This window comes from Nipponia nippon, unplaced genomic scaffold (assembly GCF_047370975.1).
Source record: "Nipponia nippon isolate SJK-2023a ecotype South Korea unplaced genomic scaffold, ASM4737097v1 scaffold_6, whole genome shotgun sequence".
NCBI classification, from domain to species: domain Eukaryota; kingdom Metazoa; phylum Chordata; class Aves; order Pelecaniformes; family Threskiornithidae; genus Nipponia; species Nipponia nippon.
Window position 1 is genome coordinate 61,414,335 of NW_028262380.1, and position 26,088 is coordinate 61,440,422.

Consider the following 26,088-nt stretch of genomic DNA (forward strand, 5'->3'; position numbering starts at 1 on the left):
GTTGGACTCGATAATCTTAAGGGTCTTTTCCAACCTTGACGATTCTATGATTCTATGATATTCAAATTTAGTTCAAAGCTGCTATTAACTTTATGACCCTATACAAATCTGTGACCATTTCTAAAACCACCAGGAAAAGCAGGCTTCCTTTTAGTGAGCTTAAATCTACTGCACAGGGATCCACGTCTCCGATGGAGAAATTTTAGCAATCTACAAACAGCAGAAGAAAGAAAAAAAAAAATGGCGAATTGCGGTATTAGAATACCTGTAATATTACATATGGCAGGGCACCCATACTTGTAGTGTGTAGCCATATGTGCTTATTTACACTTATACATATGCACAAATCTATCAATACATTACCTAAATTCCATTTCCAACACTTTCCCAGTGAAACATTTCAATAGTATACATAGCAATCTGGATCACCAGTCCTGAATCATCTTATTGGAAATTTGTATTCTGTGGGAAGTTTCAGAGTCAAGTTTTTCTTTTCGGCTGGTAAAGAACAGTTCTCATTTTACTCTCCCTCCCTCTATCCTTCCCCAGATTCTCCACCAATGGAAAACAACAGCTTCTGGTTAGCCTGTTTTTGTTTGTTTTCACCCATTCCAACAAAACAATTTATCACAACATATTTAACTACCAATGCTGAGAGAATTCATATACACACTTTAGTTCATTGTAAATGAACAAGTTGCTGCAGTTAATGAATTTATTCTCATAAGTAAATCTAACTGTGTACATTTGCATGATTGGAGTCTAAAGTCAGGTTACCCAAGACAAAAATTTGTCTATGTACAATCTAATCACATATAATAGCTTCTACATATACAGCATTTAAAGTATTTTGAATAGCTTATTTCTGAATAAAGGTTTTGTCTGCCGACTTGTGTGCATTGGCCCAATGAGTCCCCAAACATATTACAAGATGGAAATAAAAGTACTTGTTTTAACTGACATTTCACATAAGGTTGGTCATTCAGTTTCATCACAAGGAAAAAGTTGTAACAGCATTTACAGACATTTACTGAATATTGAGCAACTCTGGAGTCTTTGAGTGACAGCACAGTTTTGCCATTCATCATAATCAAGAAGTAATTCAATTACTAGATAACTTAGTTGTGAATATCATAATCTCAATGGCACAGTTTTCAGTTTATATAAATTCATTATAATCTACAGCTAAATTGCCAAAGTACACTTAAGTCTGGTTTACTGTCATTGGGCAGAAACAGCTCTGTTGCTGAGTTTATTGGCTTGGGGAGGGAGGTTTGGGTTTTTTTTCTTCCAGTGAACATCACAATGGAAAGAAAAATTAAGACCCAGTGCAAAAAGATTAAATGCTTCATAAGTATCTGTATAGTAAGCAGATGAAAACTCTTGTTTCTTTGGCCTTTATGCAGGCAAAAAAAAAAAAAAAAAATCTGAGAAACAAGTTGAAGTTGCCAATTTGTTCCAACAAAATGTTATCAGAGTCTGTCACATTTCAATTACCTGTATAATCAAATCATAAACGAAAATCACACAGCATTCAAAACACCTCTAATGTTGCAAGTCAAAATATATTCTTTATAGAGAGAGGTAACTCACATCGTTATGCTTCAAATTGATTACCACAAACTGTACCTAGAATTAGATATCACTAATGCAATTTGAGAAAGAGAAAACTAATATTTGAAACTAAACACTGTAAGTAATCTTGTTGCCTTCCAGTTAGTTACCAAGCAGAAAGTGTACTGTCTCCCTAATTTATTATTATTAGAACCATCAGACTCCTAATCTATTCTAAGGACATAACTGTGTTTTTAAGGTAGTATTTCCCAGCTGTATTTCAAAGCAACCAACTTACTGGATTTTTGCTGAAGTAAAAAGCACAGAACTCTTCCACTATTACTATAAAAGGATGAACCAGAAGAGGCAGAGTAGAAGCCAGCTGAAGACTGCTGCAGTATAGCTAGTCAATATTATCTCATTTTTAGGTGCTTTAATGCTTGATCCGTAACCGAAACTAAAACAAAATAGAATGATGAATTTAAAAAAAGTAAAATCTTTGTGAAGGTTCAAGTGACAGGTGCTATATAACCAAAGCAACATTTGGCATCATTTCAGCTAACATCTTTTTCTTAGGACCCCCAACTAATTGTGGCACTATGCAGATGACGGGACACACAAACGTGCAGACAATATTCCATGACGATTCCCTCCACCAAGCCTTTGGGATTCTTCTCTAGCATTCTCAGATGTCCATTTATAAAATTAGACCTTTACCCACACACAGCTTTTCCTTTCTACAGCAGGTATTACAGGTTCCGCTACCTTCATGTTAACCTCATGTTATGGTCTCATTCACCCAATAGGTTAAGATCGACAATAGTACCGCACGTTAACTGTTGAGACTCATACCACAGCCTCCTTTGCTTCATCCATAATAGTTCCAGTGTGATCACCACATGCCTTCTAGCCTCCCTAGCTGAAGTATCAGGCACAGATACTTTCCATCAGCTACTCAAGTAGGAGGATGGACAGAGGTTCCCCACCATTAGGACTACAGTAACAGTATCACGGCCCTCCCCAATACTAAGTACTTCCTCCTCCTCCTCTTAGCCACCTCACAAAAACTCTGCAGAATTCTCTCCTTCTTGCCCACTTACCCTCTCTCAGCCACGCCAGGAACAATGGCTGAACAAGGAATCATTCTGTTCTCCTCTGAGCAGCGGCTGCTGTTGCTACTCCCTGCTGCCTCCAAAGGGCCCCTACCTGGTGACAAAACACAACACATAACCCAAGGCAATGAGGCAAACCACAGTTCTCTGAAGCAGCAGTACGTGAAATTTCAGCACAACCTCAAGAGTGGTACAAGTCACGTATCAAGCACTGCTCAAGCTTACGCCCTAAGGCATGATTTAGTTTCAATCATACAGAAGAGTTGTACTCATGCTTTGTACACATTAGCAACATGGCTTTTATCTCACTTATTGCTAGAAGATAGCAACACTATAATCCTTCACACACACTAGGAATTATGATCATTTCTGTCTAGTTGCCCAGAGCCAGAGAAAAGTGACATAAACGCCACTTGTTCCCATGGCAAAAAAAACCCTAACAGGGAGGCAGAAGCAGTTAGGTCCTGTACATCAGACCTACCCTGGAAAATCCTAAGAAGGACCAGAACATAGTAAGGCTAGATTTAGAAGACTCAAAAAACCACAGTACTACGTTATCAACACACAACAAAAAACTCTTATCATGCTGGCACCGAAAGAGCTCTGTTCTCTAGAAACACGCTTCTCTAGCTCAGGAACATTGCAAGCCTCCGCTACAGTCTTCCAGACAACTTGCTGTGCTGTTATGCCTGCTAGCCAGTGGGCCTGAGGTACTGTGGTTTCCAAGGTGATTTGTGGGCTGAAGGGCTCACATGTAGAAGCAGGCATACCAGTCATTTAAACTTATCTTATTTATCTCTGTTTTCAAGCCCTGAAATACAAGCTCACTACGCAACAACACTTCATATTAAGCATGATTCACTCACCTATAAGGAAACAGTCCAAGACCACTCACTTTTACAAAGGCCACTGAACAGCATCTTCTGGCAAATAACTTAGCAGCATGACTAATTGAAACCCTTGACATCACACTGAAGTACCTCGATGCCTGGTTTTGTCACTACTTATAAGAGCAGCAACATTCTGAGCAGTATGTTCACAGTCTTCATTTCATTATCAGTATCACACGTAGACCACCCTTCCAACACAGTCAGAATTCAAGAAGAAATCTGGTTGCAAAGACGACTGTCATACAAATAGTTCTGAGCTCTTGTAAAGGCACAGAGCTCACTCTAAAAGCCAGTTCTACAACATCAAGAGAAAAAGCTATGTTTTTCCACATGGAGGTCCACATTCTATGAAATTCAACAGGAAAGAATGCTCCTGACTTGATTTCTAATTTCTTCCTTAATGCCAAGTGCCCAAAAGAAGACTGCTTTAAAGAACTGATCTGGATTTGCCAGTGGGGCAAGCCATTCAGTTACAATTCTTCCTCTTGAACCTGTATGCTCTGATTCAGCATTCAGGCTAAGGTATTTTCTGAAGGCACTTAGTGTTCCCTTTTTACTTTGCAAAAGCAAACACCTGACTATTCAAAAAGGAAAACAACCGAGGTGGGCAGCAGCAATTCTGTAACCTTTACTGCAAGCTGGCCTTCAGCAGTTTTCCTCAACTGACCCACAGTTTCACACAGTGCAGCCAGAAGCTCTGAGTCCACACCACTGTCTGCTGTCAGGCCCAAATCTAAAGCCTCCCAGTTCAAGTGCGAGTCTCTATTATGCAAAGCTTTAAGACCAGACAGGCTGACAAAGAAGAGTGTGTATGTTCGTGTGCACATGTGCACGCGTTTGAGAACCACAGGTAAGACAGGCAGATTCACCCTCCATGCTGTAAATTCAACGTTAGCATTGGGCAAAGTGCATACCAAAAAAAAAAAAAAAAAAAAAAAAAAAAAATCACACGTGAGAATCAATTTCAAAGCTCAAAAAGATATCTTCAGCCTTCTCCTGTTTCAAGGCATCTAAAAGTTGCACATTTGGCATAAGTTCTTTTTTCTACTAATATACCAAGAATCTTCAGAAGAGAAGAATACAAGAACACCTTTCTGGCTGAAATTCAGCATCCACAAGGAGCAAGGCATACCTGTTGTATTGAGATGCTTGATGGTAAGTCCAATGCTTCCCTGTGTCAGGAAGTCATAGCTCATTGCTGTCAGGGCTAAGCAGCTACTAAGGAAGCACTCAGCATCAACCATTTTTCTGCTGGACTGAGTTCAATCCCACGGACACGAAGGTAAGAAATATAAGAACATGTAGGTACTCCCCCAAGCTATTAAAAGAACACAGAAGATCCTATTTGTCTACTACCAGAGAAACAAAACAACACAGAAACACAAAGCAGCACTATACATGTATGTATCATTGAAGAGAGGACCACAGAGATATTCAAAAGAGTTCACACTAAGATAAAACAGGTTGCTTTTAGCAACTCAACCCTCTCTGAAAAGATGCTTGCTCACATTTGGTGCGCACATAGGAACTAAGATCTTTCAAGAAGTTTACTTCAGTTATAACTTCTTTGTTCTGGGGTTGGGGGGGGGCAGTCTACCACCAGAATAACTTGGCATCACACACTGGTATGTGGAATATAACCAGAACACCGTGCAATAAGAAAACATAACTTTCTTATTATATAAATGGGGCGCAGAGGGAGAGCAGTAGAAGTGTCCTCTGGGAGAAAGAAAGTAAACCGGCATCAAAGATGGAAAAACTTCTGAGGATTGTTATTGCTCCAGTATTTAATTTCGTGATGTAATCATGGAAATTCTCAGGAACCACTACACCAATCGTGTGAATGAATTGACCTTAACCTAACTGAAGGTCACCCCTCAAAAAAACCCACCCAAAACCAGAGATTGCAATTAGGGATTATATGCAAAGAAGAAAAGACAGATGTAGAGAAATTAGCATTATGCTTTTATAGCTCCCATGTTGATACTCAACAGCTGATGTTACGTTTTAGTGGACACATCATTAGTTTGTTAATCGCAGCAGTCATAAAAGCCCTAATGAAGCCCCATGTGCACCCTGACCACACAAACTAAAGTCTTATATTTTTGTTGCAGCGCCTTGGAAAAATCACATCTTTCCTATATGCTCCTATTTTTAATTATTATTTTGCTGGGGGGTTAGGTTCCTATTTTGTTTGCTTCTTCCTGTCACTACCCCTCACTTCCAGTATTCTGACATCCTGAACTGTCAAGAATCAATGTGTAAAAACTCTCAAACTTGATTGTCAAAATACTGAAACAATTTCCTTGTGTTTATCTTCTTTGCTCTCTGAGTGTTTGCAATAAAACTCCTTCCAAATTCAATGTTTGTGTTTAAGAGGCTGTAGTATTAGCTAGAGAGGCTCAGAGTGCAATCCCGGTGATATTACATACTATGAAGCAAGCACAAAAGAAATCCAGAGGTTTCTGTAGCCAACTTTTTACTATGTAACTCAGGAACAAACATTTCTTTCTCTTGCTCCCTCAGACAGTTCATTAAAAAAGCATCAGAAATTGCTTGCTCTTTTAGTGATGGATTTTATGTTCATGAGAAGTGACAGATAATGCTGGTAGCTGCTGTTTAGTCTCTGGGATGCTAGTCTGCTCAAGAAGCTATCCCAATTCCCAGTTCACCAGTCAGGTTCATAAATTGGGCAGTGGCAAGTCATGTTAAATGGAAACAATCTCAACACTATGGTGTTCATTGCCACAAAACACAATCTCTGACCTATTGACACCGGTGATTTAATAGGTTCTCTCCATCCTGTTGCCACAGGGTTTTAAACAGGCCTTCCTTACGGACCATCATCAGAAGAGACACAAGGCACTAAATTGCCTGCCATATAAAAACTGCCAACAGAGAAAGGACTTGTCATGATGCCATACAACAGCAACCTGCCAACTTACGGCTGTTAAGGAAAATGCAATGTCTTTATCTCATTCCACCGGAAGCGCTGACAATTCTACATGACTATCTCCAGAGGAAACACCAGCTTCAGGAGGCAGAGATCACTGCTGAATTTCACAAGACATTTCATGGAATTAGATGGCACAGTGAAATTAAGAGTCATTGCAGGCTCATGCTGGAATAACTGGCAGCAGAGTACAACCATGTCCTTGTCCCTAGGTTCTTCCTTCTCACCTACCGCAGACTTGAAATCCCACATCTTCCTTCTCTGACAAGTCTAGCTGGCTTCAGAATATATAACATGGCTGCGTGAATTCCAAAGAGAGCACTGTACACAGCCAACCTCAAAGTCACCTTACTGAAGCCTGAACTGATATTTACCAGTGCTGAAAAAGTAAAGATCTGAATATTTTACGTACCCATTCCCATGGAAAAAATTAGGTGGAAAACAGTGTCTCATTTTAGTTTCACAAATCAATATGACAGACTAGTTCACAGGCATGATAGCCTCAAGTATTTCTACAACAAACACAACATCCATTGAAGGTCGGGTAAGTAGAACAGAAGAAAGAGGGCGGAAAGGAAATGTTTCTGGTTTTACCTAACCAAAATATTTGGGCATTTGTTTTGTTTCCTTTTAGCAATCAATTTAGATCAACTTGCTTAGCCCATCCTCTTGAAGCAGTGACAGCTGAAATAAAGTACTTCAACTACTTGTTAAGCTGAGGAAAAAGAAAATGCCTAGCCAGGTATTGCAGAAAACTTGCCTGCCTCTCAATCCCTCCTCCAGTGAGTGTTTAATCGGTTATATGGAGCAGACATCATCTTGAGGACAGGAAACCTTTCTCTCCAGGCCCTGAAAAAACATACATTTCCCTGCTGCTTCCACCTCAGTAAGAGCAGGCAATAGCTGGGCATGAGGCAATCTGGCAAGTCAGCCCTTCTACAGGAGCTAACCTCACAATGAAACCAAGCATGCTGGACAAACCCGGCCATCTACAAGTGGGCAAGAGATATAGCTTGTTACCTAACTCAGCCTACCTGTGACGTACACTCCAGTCACTATGGCAAACAATTTGCTTAAGTGTCCGAATCACCTGAACAAACAGAAGCTTAGCGATGGATTATGAAGGACAATTATGCCAGGTAAAATTCACACACTGTATGATTTATGTTAATTGCAGCAGAGCTTCAATGGTATCGGGCCCTAAACCACAGCATGGGGTGCAAACATTCTTGCAAAATGCACTTAAAATGTTCCCGCTTCCTGAAGAGATCTAAGAATTAAGTCTGTTAATGTTTATACGGTAGTGTGGAGGTAGAATAGTGTTTGCATGGACCTTCTCTCCTGGCTCATCAAATCCAGTCTTCTACCACTGTAGACACAGTGGCAAACAATCACTACTATTAAGTGGTTTAGCTCCATTTATCCCATTGTCCTCATCACACACACACACTCACTGGGAAGCTGTTCCAGAAGGTCACTCCCCTCCCTCTGCTATACCAAAACCTCTATCAATTTCCAGTCTAAGCTAAATTTGCAGTCAGTCATGGCCTTTTCCCTGTGCTACCAGGTGCTGTCATAGGACTCGAGTAGTTCATTTAACTACATCTATTTTGAGACAGGCCTATTTTGTCTCCAGTTCACAGTACTGTTGGTTAGAAAGTCACCTTTTCTAGCTCCCTAAAATGAGACAGGCTTTCCCTCCAACGTCTTTGCCTCTGCTCTGGGGTCCACCTTCCTTGATCAAGAGACCAGAATTGGGCACGTGCACACACTCCCTACGCCACCTCCTCCTCCCACAGTTTTTCTAGTAATTATATCATTTATTAAAAACCAAAACGGTACACTGGGAGAAAAGGAATAGTCTTCAATTGTGGACCACACTGTACAATTCCTAGCGATCACTGATGATCTTTCTCATATACACTTTCACTAGTGCAAAGTACCTAGTGAATACAATATGACCATGGGCATATTGTTTTGGGACAAATGCGATTTTGATAGACTTGGGTAAGGCTTTTGGATTGGAAGGGAGGAAAGAGCTGGGAGTGACTTCCTGAAAGAGGACAAACCTTTTCTACAGAAGCATTTTAAAGTCTCTGAAATCACCTGTGCATGGAAGTTCTGCTAAATCTTGTTCCACAGCTGTGTCTCTGCACAAACAAGACAGTGTACACATGGGCTCAGACCCACTCAAGAGGACAACTATTGCGCCTTTTCTTTGCACAACAAAACCGAAGTCAAGAAATGGGTAAGCACATACAGGATGGGTTAGCACCAGAAAGATAGATCAGAGGTGTAAGTAGGTATAAGTTACCTAACTACTCAGAGGAGTAGTTTATGATCTCTTTATTAGAAAACTATTGTTATCTGCAATTGACTTCTCAGGAACCTCGGCTCCCATCACAGGATATAAGTGTTAGCTGCTCCCTTCAACCCATACCTGAGAAAGCCACATAAGAATGTCCGACTGGGTTTTTTTTTTTTGCATCTGTCAAAATTAAAGAGGAAGTGTGAAATGCTGTTTTTTCTCCCTTGCAGCACTTTAACACTAGAATGCAGGCACCCACATGAGGTACTCCTCATTTATCCATTGACACCACACCAAAATTTTGAGCTGGTGCCTCACAGAGACTAGAAACCGCATCCTATTTACACTGTACAGGCACAGGTTCATGAGCCCTGCACTTTGTCTTTAAAGTAAGCACTCCATTTATCCAGAACTATGGAGTGTGCAACTTCACACATCTATCAGCCAGCCTATAAGCTACACACTGCAGTGTACTGCTGTTTTCTGAGCTAGGATCATTTTGATGAACACAGTACAAGTGACTAGCGGGATTGCCTACGTGTCCAAAGAGAATGTATAACACTCCAACTCACATCTCATCCATAAGGGGAATCACAGGGCTGGAAGGGAACTCAGCGAGTCACTACTCCCACCTCCTACATGGCAGATAATAGAAGCGTTTCATTTACTTGCTCACATTTTATTGCATAGTTGAATACAATAATCAGGTTTTGCCTTTTTCAGGAACTGTGCCCTGCATATAATTTAACTTTTTAGAAAAGGAGGGAATATTCCTTCCCTAAGAGTGCCTGAGAATGCTCTGCAGAGCGAGGATGATGAGAGACCAGAAGATCAAGTGGAGAGAAAGCTTGACTGTGGCATGCAATACAATTTCATGTAAGCCCTGGAAATTATGAAAAGCAAAATGATTTTATAAGAGATATAAAAGGGACTGCTTGGATTGTGTGCAGCCCAGAGCAACTAAAGTCTGCTAAATTAAAGCAGAACAGAAAGAAACTGAGCAGTGTGGAGGTTAGTTTTTAAGATTCCCGTTTAAACGCTGTCTCACTCAGCAGATCTAAGCATTCCTTCTTTAGAGTCTTACCTTGTCTCAGTGCACTGTTCTGTCCTTCTAGGAAAACAAAGCCATAATGACCAGAAGTCTTCACTTAGTATGCCCTTTCAAAAAAAAAAAAAAAAAAAAAAAAAAAACAAACCAACAAACAAACAACAACAAAACACACACACACACAAAAAAACGCAAACACACAGAGAAGTGCAGGGTCTGACCAACCTAGAGACATGATAAATTATGGTAGGCTCTGTCCCTGTTTGTAGTGTATTCAGCTCTTCTACCAGAGTTCCACTGCTACATGGGCAACATACTTCCAGTGTTTAAAGTTAAGAAGCTTTTCCTAGTATCAAGCTAAGATCTCTGTTACTTCCAATTAGATTAATTACTTCTTGGCTTAACCTCAAAGGGAGGCAAAAGACAATTGTTCATTGCCTTTCTCTTGTGAGTACTTTATACACTGGAAGAGATATCATTTTTAGATTGAACAAGCAGTTTCTTTTCTTAAAGGTAACATTCAGTAACATTTACAGCTTATCATTCTTGGTAAAAATCGTAAGAAGTCACCATGGGACTCTAAGATGAATCTACACCTTCCTGCAGTGCTCACAGGAATGCCTAAACCAGTAATCCAACTAGGTTCTCACTTCTGTCAAACAGAGTAGAATAACTAGAACTACCTCTCCTGCCTAATATAATTCACTCCTATTAATGCATCCCAGAATATTAATGACTGCATTTCCTGCAGTGGCATCACTTTGTTGCCTTTATTGTGTATTCCAATACACCAAAGAGATTGTTCTCACTCTGTATCCCAAACCATTCTGAAGCTGCCTGAGATTCCAAGGCATCACATATGTCCAAACAGAAACCAAATGGCTGAATGCCTTCAGGCTCAGACCCTCTCTGCGGCCTCAGGTAGTTGTTTTGTACCACTCATCACTTTGCAAAGGCAAAAGGCAAAACCAGAACACTCTGAAGAGAATTAGAAAAAATCATGGCAAAAACTAATGGTGTGGCTGGAGGCAACTTTTAGCAAGGAGTCCTGTAACTAATGATTACTGTCACTCATAGCTGACCACTTCTTACTACTTGTCAGCTCCAGTCTCAGTCAGACAGGATCCAGAGCTACCAGACAAGTTCACCTGACAATTTCTTACATCTGCCATATGTCTATGCAATGCATGGAAGCAGATCTCAGGAAACTTGTGTTCACTAATATGGAAATCAGTTCTCTAAACACAGTTCACTTACCTGTCTGAGATGAAACCAGGGCTCCACAACCGCCGTGTTTGCAATTTAATTAGCTCCCTGCACCTTCAGTCCCTTCTTCTACATTGCAACGATTTCTCCGTGGGCTCAATTTAGAAAGCAGTCGGGATAGCTGCGTGAAATAGCTGGCAGTCACGCTAGAGACAGGCTAGCTCCATTTATTCTGCTGAGAGCAAGTAAATTGGCTGGGAAGCTGTCAAGTGTTGAAAAATTGTTCACAACAGTTTCTTCTTATTTTGAAGAATGCATTACTCATTTGATCTAGGTTTTTAAAACCGATGAGATTCTTCAAAATATCAAGAACATACACACACATTCTTTATTTAGAAACAAAACATATAATCCAAGTATTTGAACAAAACATTATCAGCTTTCCGTGACAAACTAGATTCAGTCATCTGGAAGACTCTGCCCTTTCACGCTTTAGAGCTAGATGAACTGCTGGAAAACATCCCTACCTCAAGTCCAGTCCAAACTTGCATTACTCCCCTCAGAATTTATCAGTTGGAGCCTCCTCAGAGCAGGGACCACAGTGCTCCCAGTTTCACTGCAGTCCAGGATGCTCTGGAAGCAGGGCTGTTACAGACTAAAAGATGACCTTTTCCCAGTCACAACCTTTCTAATTCCCACCTCAACAGCAGAAACACTACAGAGAGCTGGAGCCCAACTCTGCAGCAAGCCTTGGCCCAGGATCCCGAGAGGCTGAGCAACATCCCCTGTCCAAATCCACTCTCATCTTGCTCTACCAGGAAGGTATACAGTCCCACAGGCAACAGCTTTTTGTGCATTTGTCCTTGTGACACTCCTGTGAAACAACTGAATGCTACTAGCCCTTTTTTATACAGGGGTAATGAGACAAAAAAAAACCCAAAACAAAGGACTTGTCCACATGGAAAAACTGTTAGGATCAAGCAGATACAGAAACTTAATAACATGATCAGAACCTTTAAAAGCCTATGTGGAATGGCAGGTGACATAAAAAGCAAAGGTTTTCATATGCTGTAGCTTTTCTGCAGGAGAATTAACACAGCATTGTTCACTCCTCGGCTACTCACACATCACTCACTGACAGTTTCCCATACAAAGCCCAAGCAACGCACCTGCACAGTCATAAGAAATCCATAGCAAAGCAAGGGCAAATGCCAATATCCCAAGGAAAGGCCATCGCCACTAGGCCATCTTTCAGTGTGGCTCAAGTGTATGCCAATTTACTCCAACAGTATGTGGAAGGTTCACCCCCTGGAAGTCTATTTGTAAATCAATTCCAAGAGCAAGTTTTCCTCTTGACCGGGATATTCTCTGTGTGCTACTCTAGGCAGGTGAATATGGCTCAAGTGACAGCAGTTTCACCTCCTGAAGCCTCTTACTTCCACTGGAAATAAAATTCACAGATAAAAGGCTTGTAGTTATAGCTTGATTTACAAGGCTTGACTTATACTGATGGGAGCAGAAAAATCAGACTGCAGGTGCTGTGCAAACTCCTCAAAAGGGAAAGGTAAATCAAGGCTTAAATTTGAGGTGCTAGTTGTAGGGCGAATTTGGACACATTTCCCTTTTTAAGTGAAAAATGTTAATGTCAAAAGTTAAGCAGCACGTCATTAAAATCAGAATTTCAATCTGGGCTCCCAACCACCACTGATATAACAACAAAGACAGGCAAGAAATACTATAACGCACTTTGATTCCTCATTATCATAATGCAGCTATCTGATCTGTCCCAAGGAGCAGAACGGGGAACAGAGCCATAGTATCCAAGAGACTATACTTAAGGAAAGCTTACTGTGGACTTGGGCCTGCTCCTACTCCATGAAAGAGATAGAAGGTTATTTCTGTGTGGATTAGTCACAAGGGATGAGCAAATGATGATCAAGTTCAACATATGGGCTCCATAGTCTATAACTTGCTAATGACTAGCACTGGTAGCAAGGCTTAGAGAACTGTATCTGAAGGACTGGACACGAGAGTCCTCATGAGTCTGTTTCTGTTGCTAATCCATTTATGTGCTCATGCTTTGTGTCAGGCTCTGCCTAAATACATGAAATAGCCTGCTGCAGGAGCTCTTAGTATCGAACAGTCCACAAGCAGATCCATCTCCATATGGAGCAGATCTCATTTCTACTGTGGGGTCTAAAAAGAGGCAAGTTAGTATTTTCAATGCTCGCTCAGGTCAGCAGACAATGCAACAAGAGTCCAGTTCATTTTACAGCCTTTACACCACTGAATAACATCTAGCTAAGAATGATTTTTTAGGTCACTTTAGCCCTCGTTTGGTTTTAGCTAAATTAAGACTGAATGGAGGGTATTTCATATACAGAAATTCACTGCCCAATACCATTGCCAAGCAGAAGAGAAACTTATCTGGGGGAAGCATAATTACCATCACAACAAATCCTACACAAGATTTCCTGAGACATTACCACCGGGTAATAAGGTTATAATCACCAACAGTGATAATTACAGCTAACTGAGAACTCCAAAATAGAAGCACGCCTTCATCTATCCAGCACCATCAGTCTCAGGTCATTGTTATTGACAGAACATGACCATATGGAAGAATTAAGACATTTCAACACTACTTCATCATAAGGTGCTTGAATTATTTAGTTCAAAGCAGATGCAGAATATCAATTATTATTTTATCCATAAGACTTCTAACAGAAGAAGTTTTATTATTGCTTGTTAATATATGTGGTTGTCTCCCAGGTAGGAGTGTAGCACACAGTAGGTTGAATCTGTATCCAACCTATTTCATCCCTGATTAGCCTGCTTTCTTCAAGCTCTAAGTTTCCAGAGGTGTGATAACAGAAAGAACCAGCGTTTTCGAGTTCTCTATGAGAAGGGTGCTGAGGTATACGTAGGTGAGAAACCCACTGGGGGCTGGGGCAGAAACACCCTACCTGTGGGAATGTAATCTTAAATGTCAACAAGTCCTCAGAGTCATTTATAACCCATCATTCCTGATCACTGGTTGCTCCTAAGTTACATGGCACTTGGTAACAAGTTATCCTCTTCATCTCCTTGCAAGAAGAAAGATTTCACTAAGATGTCACTATGATTATATGATTCTAAGTCAGTGTACAGTATATTTACTCTAGAAAATACATTTGGTCCCTTAAAAATGAAGCCTCCTTGCCCAAGTTTTGACAGGCTCTGAAAAATTTCTGCCATCCACTTAGCTCAGTTTATCAACAAAAAACAAAAAAAACCCGCCACACACTGCAATAACAAACCATTAAAAATTATATGTTGAAAAACTTACATGGCTATTGAAAATACATGATTAGACTTTAATAACTCCATGCATAAAAGAAACACAAAGATTAAACTAGTATTAACTAGTCGCCTGCTGCTCTATTCAGTAGCTCCATCAAAGCAGATATCACACTTGGATACTGCAGGTTGGTTTCAAACCAAAGCAACATACTGAGAAAAGAACTAGTGACCGAAACAAGTAAGCCATATTAAGACAGGACATCAGAAATACACACATTTATTTTTCAGAAACTTGAAAGACCTGAGTAAAGAATATATGGCCAGGCTGGATGGGGCCAAATCCCACATAACAGCACAGGCCCCCTTCCAGCAAATCAGAGCAGCTTCAATGAAAGGTCAAAGTAAATGGGAACTTCCAACCAACCTGCCAGCTGACTTAACACGTTTTCTCAAAGCACATCAAGATAAGCCACAGAATGGTCTTGCACATGCAGATCAAACTGCATTCTCATCACCCAAAGAAGACTTTGCCAATGAGAACTACTATGATGAGGCCTCGTGTTCTTGCATGTGACTGCCAGGCACTAGCACCAGTCACAATAACCCTCCTACAACCCTGTCTTAGCCATGGGCGTGGGAGAGCCAAAGGCCTCCCAGGGACAGCTGAAAGACCTGTTTTGGAAGGGCAACAGTTTGCTGGACTGTGTTCTGGACACATTTCCTTTACTGCAGGCTGAAGCCTCACAGCGTAACCAAGGTTATATGCCTAGAAGCCAGGAGGCACAGTAAGTCAGGATCATCACACACCTGCCTCATTTCAAGCACTCATCAACAGCAGACCTTAAAGCCCCTAAAAGCAAACAGCCATTTACAAGTGCTGCAAAGCACTGTGTGATGCTCACTTCCAACAGGAGCCAAAGATGTTGTTTTTTGGCTGCTGCCTGGAGTACTGCATGCTTATTCCCATTTCCAGAGAAATCTGAAGGATACACATTTCCTGCGTCAAAGCCTTCGGTTCTGGGTACCCCACCAGCAACAACTGCTGCAAGAGCTAAGCATGTGAAGGACTGGAAAGAGAAAGGTGGCAGGTTTAGCCCCAGTCCTCTCGTGATCACTTCACAGTTAAAAATACGAAACAAATACTAACACATGCAGGAATGCCTTAATACCACCTCTGAGCTAGTCTCCCCTCCTACAGACCTGAACCTCCTCAAAAACAAAAATAAAAGAATACCTGCACTTACTTCTGGCTATCCAAGGTATGTACTTCAGTCTGTTTTAGATATATCTACAAGTCTTTTCCTTTCAAGTAGTTGTTTCTTCGTCTTCATTTTTTAGTTAAATCCCTTGATCTCACTGTCACTCTGTTGTCAAGCGGACACAACTACTGGGGTTATTTGCTGCCTGCAGGTGCAACCAGTATGGCTGACAGCTGAGGGATAGATCTTAACCTCTTCTCTGTCAATCCAGTCAGGACATGTTTAGCTACTGTTTTCATAAAAGCTAAAGATCTTCATAAGGGCCATCTGCTTCCCAGGCTAACTGTTCAGAAGTTCACAATTGAGTCATTCTCCATTATCAAGACCAGCATTTTTAAATCTACCCTTAGGAATCTCCTATATCAAGCCCATAAATGAACCTGTGTTCATCACAGACACTGCACAGTGCTGGGCCAAGTTCTTCTTGTCATTACCATTAAAAGCTGCAGCTCTGGGAGTCAAAAACAATGACATGAGTTATTAGCCATTCTGTATCACAGCATAAACTGATCCCCTTTAAATGGACGTTTCACCAAATACTTAGGAGGCTGGGTTTCTTTTTAACTTAAAGAGCATCAGTCACTATCAAAGATGAGATAATAGTACAGGCAGCCAGTGGATAAACTGAAGACAACGACCAGATAGCTCCCAGGGCCTCCCACCCACAGCATGATTCCCTGCCGCTACTTCAGCACTTGTTCACTGGTTGTTCTGAACACCAGTTCTCAAGCAGGCCTGCATATAGAGTTCAGACAGCACAATACCCTGCTATACAGATGGACAGGACATAGCACTAGATACAAAACCATGACTCAAATTAGCTGGGCTAGTACGATAAATTGTCAATGCAAGCTCAATGCGTGGCTTGTCAGAACACTCATTTTCAACACAGCAATTCATTTCCTCTTAAAGATATGCTGCTGGTTTCCATCTGCATTTGAAATGCAAATGCGATGTGCTTTATATTCACTCTTGAATTGTTTCACAAAATAAACATGTCAACTCCCAAGCCAAACCCATGTGTTCTGTGAGGGATTCCAAAAAGGGAAGGATTTCTTTGCCCCATTTTTTAAGAGCTAGAGTTGATCTTGTCACACAGATAATATTAGCCATCCGTTGTTGGCTGTACAAGACCCCAACAAGCCAGCTAGGTACCTGCATGTAATCAAGGTGCTTGATCTTTGAAAACACCCACTTTAACTTAGATTACACTATCGTTTTCATTGAAGAGTTGTCACAGGAAACAGAAGCAAATGAGGACCCTGTTGTTGTAAAAACACACTACAGGAAAAGTTCTTTGCGCCCAGGAGTTCTCAAAGGAAACATCAAACCAATTGTAGGTGGAAAAGGACCAACCCAAATGGCAGGGGCAGGAAGATAATTAAACAGCATCAACTAGTACCAGGTCCACATTCCCCTGACTACAAAGGCGCTGCAGCTCCACCTCACACTTTCACACAGCAAGCAACCAGCCATTGCTAGACAGTTGAGCATTCGGGATTAAAACCAAAACATCTTATCCATTTGAAATTTCAGAATTTCAAGGGGGGGAATGTAATAATCTGCAGCCCTGGCAAATGCATCATAGCAAACTATTTTAGAGATCTATACTGAGGTGCCACTCGAGTCCCTGTTGATAAAATCTGACAGAACACTTGATCAAGCAGTTTGTCAACTTTTATCAATGCTCACACATAATTGTAAATTTAGGCTTTTGAAACCCTGAAAGAAGAGAAGCCCTGCCTTTCTTAAAACCAGCACTACCACTTCAGCATAAGGGAACCATAGTAAGAGGAGGACTGGTTGTTCTTTTCGTTTGGTTGGCTGGCTTGGATTTTAAGAGGGCACTAGGTAGCAGCTAACAGCTTCAGTTTCTGTTAAGGTTTGTTTGGTTTTGTTTTTGAAAAAAAGCTGCTAAATCAAGACATTACCCCAGACTCTGTTTTTAAACTGAGCTGTTATACATACTAAACAGTTACCACAAAGCTTTTGACTTTCCTTGAAAAATACAGACGCACTCTCACATAATTTCCAAGTGACTTGTAATTCCTGAACCACTTTCCTCCCGCCTATTTCAGGGTTTTTAAGTTATAGGTTTTATACCTAGATCATCAGTTTGCTTACAACATAAACGTTAGGACGTTTTACTGGAGTTTAGGGATGGAAGCCATCTCTTGCCTACTGATTTGCAAACTAAGTTTTACCCTTGAAAAATCTACATTTTTTTTTTCGCAGCTGAAAAGCTGAGACAATATGGTTGCCACATAAACACTTCATGGTGTCAGGTACATACAACTATTACTATGGGAGAACTGTGCTTCAGTGGTTTTCAATCTGGACTTCATTCAGCACAAATCGTCTTGTCTTTGTCTGTCTTGTGTTTGACATACCCTGAAACCATTTACTTAAGTGCCCATAGAAATGTAAACAAAGCCATGAAATACCGCGATAATTACTGTGCCTGACCTCTGGCAAACGATTCTCCTAAACTAAAACCTATTTGAACGCGGACACCTTGTAGAAATACATCCAGCAAGGATTAAAAAAATGCCCAGGATCAGATATTCAACCAAAGCCTTTGGTAAGTCATGCTGTGTCCCATTACCCCTGTAGTAGGGTTCTTATTCTGTTTCTCCACCTTAATGTCCTCACACAACCCTGTAAACAGTGTCAGTGCTTGGCCTTTTCATTCCAGTCTGCCACAACGAGCCATGCAGCTCAAGATGTAACTGCATGCTGACCATACCTCATCATAGCACTGAACAGCATGCCAAACTTTAAATGTGCAATCATTTCCATGGAGTCACTGCTACATTGACCAGTAGAGACTGGGTCTGCTCAGGACTCCTCCTATTAAAAGCATGAAAGTCATCTTTTAGCTCAGACTGTAAAAGGTTCCTATCCACAATCAACCAGGGAAGATCTGTAATTCACTCTTACCACCAGGTTACATGGGTATTTGAAGAGCTTTGGAAACAATGGTTCTCTGGTCTGCCAGATAAGGGAATTACCCTCTATTGAAACATGCTGATTCATTGAACTTAGGAAGAACCTCTTGATTTTCACATATCAAACAATAGCTTTGAGCACATCCACTTTTGTTTCCCAGAGCTCTCCAACAGAGGAACTGTGCTGCATACACATGCACAGGAGCATGCTGCAATTGTTTCTTGAGAGCTTAAGAGTTACTAATTGTTATAAGCGATGCTCTTGCAATCACATGACTCCAAGAGATTAATAGATACAAACTCTACTCAGCCATACAAACCTAGAGGTCTATTTCATGTAGGTGGAGTAGTTTTTCTCACAGGCATGTTTGAAATGAGCTTAAAAGTGTTAGGGGTACTAGCACTCCATGTGAACCTCAGAGCAAGTGAATGTTCAGCTCTTGTACCTGGCCAAGACCAAAGAATACCAGGACACTCCTAAAAAGGTGCACGTTCACCAAGACAGGGAGATCCTTAAGTAAAACATACCACTTCCCAAATGCAGCTGGCAATTCTAGAAGACAAGACGTGGTTATAGACTGCTGATCCAGGAGAACAGCCTCATTTACCACCTTCCTTTCCTAAGGAAACACCTCTTTCATCTTTTCCTGCACTCTAGCCCTCCTTTCCCCTTTTCTTTATTTCCTCTTCCTTGAAGAAATTAACCCACCCGTTCTCTAATCTTGCTTTTTGTGCAAGCAATTTGTGCTCCACAACTTATTTTCCTCTGGAATCTGCTACAAAGTAGCTAAGGCTAGGGACAAGAACAACAAATAAAACCTCTGGGGAAAATAAAATTATCTCCTTGAAAGCAGCATAAGAACAACTTCCATTCTAGTCCATAAGTCTCCTCCTCTATGGAGCTGAAAGGATAGCTAAATATAAAAATAAGATAATAAAAAATAATAAAATCACAGTATTGCACTACTCGCAGCATTTTAATGAATCAAAACGCAGGAGAATGCAATGCCACTTTTAACACTAATGCTTGGATCAATGTTTAAAAAGCAATCCTCCTGAAAAGACAAGAAAACACAAGGATCCCCACGAATACGCAATCCTCTATGACGCTCACAGAAATAAATAGAACAAATCACCAGATCGAGCTTCAAGGCACATCTTAGCTGAACAACCTTTCCAAACAGGAAGGGATTCAGTTAACACTCAGATTCAGCTGCGAAGGGCCTGTATCTACAAACTGTCACAGGCAGCAAACTTCAGTCTCAGGCAACATCCTGATATTTTGGTTGACGCCACCAGTTAAGTTAAATCGGCATGGTAAATAGCAAGCTGTTACGCGGCAAGAAAGGAAAAGTATTCCTCAAAACACAACATGCTAAGGCCTGCAAGTCAGCAAACTGCACAGCACCTACACTGAAGCTTCAATACACTGAATATTCTTACATTTAAGGATGGACAACCATTGCTCCATGGAAGAGGAATGGATTTAAGCATATGTATTAAACATTTTGCTAGAGTTCAGTCTGACCTGCTGAGATGTATAAACAGACAGCTTCTGCTCCGTTTAATCCATTTAAAACATGTCTGACACCTTCAATGCTGTTAACTCTGATCTTCAGTTACATCACTTAGCTCAAGTGGCTGAGCTAGCGTTCAGGGTCCTACACATATATAACTGGCCCTGGTAAGAAAAAGTAAGTACGGGAAAGACCTTCTGACCTAGGGAGTGGAGCTGGGGGGAGGTCTGAGGGGCTAGAAACCAACCTTTGTGCTACTGCTATGTGCACACAATTCCACCACCACCCAGCTGATTATTACACAAAAACCTTCTATAATGCATTTATTTTATATCCTTCTCTTTTCCCAAGTATTCTCATTAAGGAGTCTCAATGCCCTTGTAAAACCAGAGCACAACCTGTCTTCTGTCACAGAAGCCACAGTCCAGAGATGGATTTGTTTTCTGTTGTGTCTAAGTTACCTCTTAGACTATGCTTTTTATTCCTTCAAATACTTTAATTGGGTCTGTAATTAGACCCCACCTCCCTAGCTTTACGTACCTTTGCCCAGCTTCCTTTTCAAAGTGCTAGATCCTAACAATATTAACATTCTCCTCTGGAACCTCTTGAGATCCTAGCAGTAATTTCATGCACCAATAATGTTTTACTGAAAATAAACAGACCTAAACCATTGGTAGCCTGGGAATAATCAAGAAGTCACACATGTCCTGATATACAGCTAAACTGCCTAGTGACCTCTGTAATGACGTCACTCATTAACATTTTCCCAGCCAGCCCAGTTTCCTTATGGGTGACGGAAAGCATACCTGTCCAGCTAAGCAGACTGAAAAGGTGTGACCGACAAAGGCAATGAAACCTAATGGGACAGAACCAAGGTGCCATAAAGGTTTAGGCTCACTGGAGTGGTTTTTTTGTAAGGGCTGATGATCAAATTCCAGGTCTGCAGCAGGAAACTGATATTTATTCTGGCACAGCTCAACATACGTTTTAAAGGATTCAAGGCACCTCTTGCATTCCTACTAATTACAGGCCAACTTCTGCCAAACCATTCTGGACAGAGGCATGTCAGACTCCACTACTGCCTGAAATAAGGGAACTATTGCCCTCAAAAGCACCGATGCCTCCATATCCACGTCCCTCCTTCTCCACAGGCAGCATAGAAACCTTGGTCATGTGCCAAGGAATGGGCAAATGTCAAAAATATTTTTAAAACAAAACCAAAACCAAACAACACATACACACACCAACAACATACCACATACCAGAGCTTTAATCCTCCAAGCACTGAGATATATTCATAAGAGTGAGACAGTCTCCTTTCTTGTTACATAGGGCAAATGTCTTTGAGCCAGCAAAACACTCCCAGTAATCCCTTACAGCATAAGTGCCTGGTGGTTCTTCTCTAAATTATAAAACTTGGCACATCTGCACAAAAAAAAAAAAAAAAAAAAAAAAGGAAAGAAGGAAAGTTAGCTTTTTACCCTCAAGACCATCTTCCTAATTGCAACAGGAACTTCAAGGTGTCAGAGACTACTTAAACAGGGAAACAGGTTACTGCAGGGGATGTGGAATCTCAGTTACTAGTGGGTTTTTAAGAACTTTCCAAACAAATGTGCACCAAAAAAATACACAAACATATCGTTTCTCAGATTAGAGGAAAGGAGTACCTGGCCATTGAGATTCACCCCTGAACAGTTTTCCTGTGATTCCATGTCATTTCTGGAAGAATTTTAAAAATAACTAGGAGATGGACAATATGTATTTTCCCCAAAATTATTCTTTACTTTCCTAAAACTCAAACATAAGACATTTCAGTCTGAAGCATTCATCTCCTAAGGATCAGCTTTCTACTCTAAGGTAGTCCAATGGAGAAACAAAAGCTATTCCAAAGTTCAGTTCATTCATTGCCTTCTAAAACACGCAGGTTGAATCAGTCTCTGGCACTTATCTCTCTGCCCAAAGACTACTGGCAGAATCTGGTTCACTGGCTTAGACCAAAATCTAACCGTAAACACGATGAATCTTTCTCTTGGTCTGGCTGAATCAACAGGCAACTGGAAACGTTTGTAATGCTAACAGGCAAAGAACAATACGATACTCTACATCTCCAAGAAAATTACCGTATTCTTAAAGTATTTTAATTCAATTCTATTTCTTTGGTCTTAAACACAACTGAAGTCACTTGTCTCCATTTCAGTGAACAGCTATTTTTCCAAATTTGTTGTTAAACTAAGATGGAGAGAGTGAGTTTGTGGTTTTCATCAAGGTTTTCTTTTTTCTTTGTTTTTAATGGCATGTTGAAATCCACAGAAGAACAATCACTTGCTCTCATTATGTTTCAGTCTTCAATTACAGCACTACAGAGGAGCAATCTTATTTTAAAATTACTTTTTTAATGGGAATAAGTCAATCTCATAATTTATTGAATTCTCAAAGTCCAACTACAATGGCAAACACTGTACATAAGCCACATCAAGATAACAAATTAGAGTAAGCAATATAAAACCACAGAAATGTAATTATACAGTTTCAACAGTTGTTCTTGTCAGGGCAACGGAAAGCACCCAGACAAATCTGAAATTTACACTGAATTTTGTTGAATTCAGCCTAAGAACCACCTCATGTGACAGAGTCTGAGACCTCTGGTCCAGGCATTGGGGTCAAGTCATGACAGAGGACAAGCACTTCAGGAAAAGCTGCTAAAATAACCCTTGCATCCTAGCCTTCATGGATTCAGTCTCATTCCCATTGGCAGAAACTAGATTTTCTTTCTCCTTCTAGACTTCTCAGTATCATTAAGTACTACCATTCTGGGTATGAAGGACAAACCTCCAGTCTGTCACTCCAGCACTAAGGACTGGGGCACATGTGAGCTCCCTTTCCTTGCTGGACAACAGGTGTGGATGAAGCAGAAGCAGAGAGATACACAATAGTCTCTGTCATATTATACGTGAAGAGAGCGGGAGAGCACGTGTCACCACAGTTCGATAAATTATGGCCCAACAGAGAAGAGATTGGGGTAAGACTCCAAAAAGACGTCAACTCAGCTCTGTCAAAGACGTTGCTATGACCTTAAGCAAACTGTTTATCTTCTTTCCCCTCTCTTTATCACAGCAACTTAAATTGCAGATTCTTTAGGAAAGAACTACATCTTAGCATATAGAGTAAGAGAACCTCATCTTAATTTGATCCTCTAGGCACCACTGTAATTACAAACAACAATAAGCAGGGGAAATGATCAAATAATTAATGTGAAAAACACTGAGATGCATCTTATAAATTATTCAAGCAGCTCCAGTTATTAATAACTTCCCAGTTTATTGAAACTAAGCCAACAATAAAAAATAAATGTATTTTCTTTTACCACTTCCTTCCGTTACCATCACCCTGTAAGACAGAAAACTACAATGGCATATTTAACCTGAGTGAGGACACCACCACTGCTACGTGTTGCCTTTGGACAGAAAGCCTTGCAGGGGAATTTTTCCATTGCAATGATTTGCAAAGTCATAATAATATTTCTACGTCCATATTAAATTTTATAGAGGTTATTTTTTTATTACCAAATATAAATTTGGGGCCTCTATTACCTGCCATGCTGTCTTAAAATAATTCCAAGGTTATGCTGTCATCGCATAACTCTGGAAATTTGTAACCCTAATTCGAGCACTAGAAATATAACACATAATATACAGCAAAAGAAACAACGTAACGCCAAGCACAATTTTCTACTACGATAAGCTGGGGAGTGGCTGAGCAGAAAATTCATCTTTCATATTGTACGCATCAGTAGTCCATAAGTGAAGATCATACCTCTATCAAATGCTTGAATGGTAATGTCTCTTGTGAAGCCATTTCTGAAGTGTCAAAAGACAACAGCAATAGTTTTTTTTAAGGCCTGAAGTCAATTGTTTGGCTATCTGGAAATGGACGTAACAGAGAAACCTGGTTTTGCTCACGTTCGCTTTCTACTCAATGTACCCAGCCTTAGCTCCAGGTCCTCTACTCTCCACTTTATTTGTGAGATCAAAGACAAAGCATTCCTAGAAGATGCAGCTTTCACACTGGTACAGAATAATAGGAGAAAGCAGCAATAAAGCTCTTTAGTTTCCAGATATTAAGAACAGCAGGGAACTTATTTGTACTTTGCATAACCAAGACTGTTAAAATGCCAGAAACTCCACAGACACATTGTCTGGCAAGCTGTTTGTTAAACCTCAAGTTTTGCCACACTGTGACAGACCGTGTACTAAGCATTTCACGGCCCCACAATTCAGCTTTTCATACAATAGAGGGGAACAAGGACTTGGGCTTTTCTTGTAAAGCAGCCCACCACACGCTGATGAAAAACACTATGCATGAAGCATTATCATCACTGTTTCATACAGAAATGTAACTTCACTTAGTGAGAAGACAGCAAGGCATGCAGAGACAGGAGAGAATCTGCTAACAAGCACCAGGTTCAGCCAGTAACACATATGCAGAATAGCAATGGACTACAAAGGTCTAAAAAGACTCCAATAAAGCAACAGCTTTATTGAATGCACCAATCTATGAATGCTACACATTTTGCACTACAAAACAGCATGATCTACATCATGTTAAGAGCTGTCTCTGTGCACAAATGTAAAGGAGATGGCTCTTTAATACATAGGTTTCTCCAAGATAGAAACAGTTTAAAGAAAACAGTCAAAATCTGAGATAACTCACTCTTTTACAGAAATTACCAAGTCAAAATTGTTAGTTGCTACACATGGCTCCACTGTTCTTAACAGCCAAGGTTTCATAGCTGTACATAAAACATGCTCAAAATGGACCTCAGAAGAATGTATCTGCCTCCATCCCAAGGCAAGAAAAGTGCAATTAGGTTGTATTTCATTATCATGCAGGAATTCAAACTGCAAGAGTAGGAGGGCCAAACTCTGACCACCCTTGAAAGTACAGAGAAATCTCAATGAACAAAACACAGTAAATGAAGCACAGATCAACGCCTTGTGGAAAAAACCTCTGCTCAAGGAGACAGCTGAGCAGAACCTAGTCACAGTAGTAAGAGAACCTGCAGTCTCACATCAGAAAGGGCACCCTCTCACGAATTACACAGGACAAGGCTCTGTGCTAATACCACTGTTTCCTGTCAATACCACTGTTGTAGAGTCAAACACCTAACAGAGGGTAGCTAACAACAGAAAAAAAAACAGACAGTGAACCCTGGGCAGAGACTTGTTAGCAAGTCTAATATTAGTTGTACTGAAAACTAGTAACACCAGGAAATGTTTCAAATGTATCCCCATGCTTTGCTTCAGAGTCTGCGACTTTGCTGCACCGATGTGTGGGCTGTGAACATCCACTCAAGAAACAGCACACAGCAATACTACCCTTTCCCCTGAGCCACGTTTCAGAACTACAAGGAAAATGAAACACAATAGGACCCACGTCATGGGTCTTTTATTTTTGGCCACTAGGACCTTTGCAGCGTGAAAAAGATAGCGTGAAGGCAACGACTCGGGACACTAAATTTTCATCTCTACCAGGTTTGGCAACCATCAAGTTTTGTGTGATCTTTAACAGTGTGTTCCTCATTTTCTGAACACCCGGGTTGAACCACCTTGTCAAAGAGCAGCAAGTACTTGAAATTGCTGCTGATGTCTAGAGACTGCAGTTTGACACCACAGAAGAAAAGACGACTACACAGCCAAATAACTGAATTGAGACAATAAATAGACATTTGTACTGATTCTAGCTTGTCCCCGTCTCTGACTGCATCTCTGCTACAAGATGAAGCTGATAAGAGTGAAGAGCACAGTGATAATTCAATTAACAGAGTATTCAGTATTACTGTAGGAAGCAACACTGGAAATATCTATTGGAAAATAAAGATGCCTTACCTTCAGAGAAAGATACAGCGTGCAGTAGAAAATGTACAGGGACTGACTCTGAGCATGAAGCACAACCAACAGTAAACAGCTACCACTTCTGCAATCACTGCTACCCTCTGCTCAGGCTGAGACAGG

General features: G+C 40.7%; 1 long non-coding RNA gene across 1 annotated transcript; it reads right to left on the reverse strand.

Moving 5' to 3' along the window:
* Positions 1 to 701: 701 nt before the first annotated feature.
* On the reverse strand, positions 702 to 26,088 carry LOC148051515 (uncharacterized). Its single transcript, XR_015700108.1, has 3 exons — positions 25,963 to 26,088; positions 2,655 to 2,760; positions 702 to 2,011 (listed from the first exon to the last, which is right to left on the reverse strand). It is a non-coding gene; the product is annotated as an uncharacterized LOC148051515 (long non-coding RNA).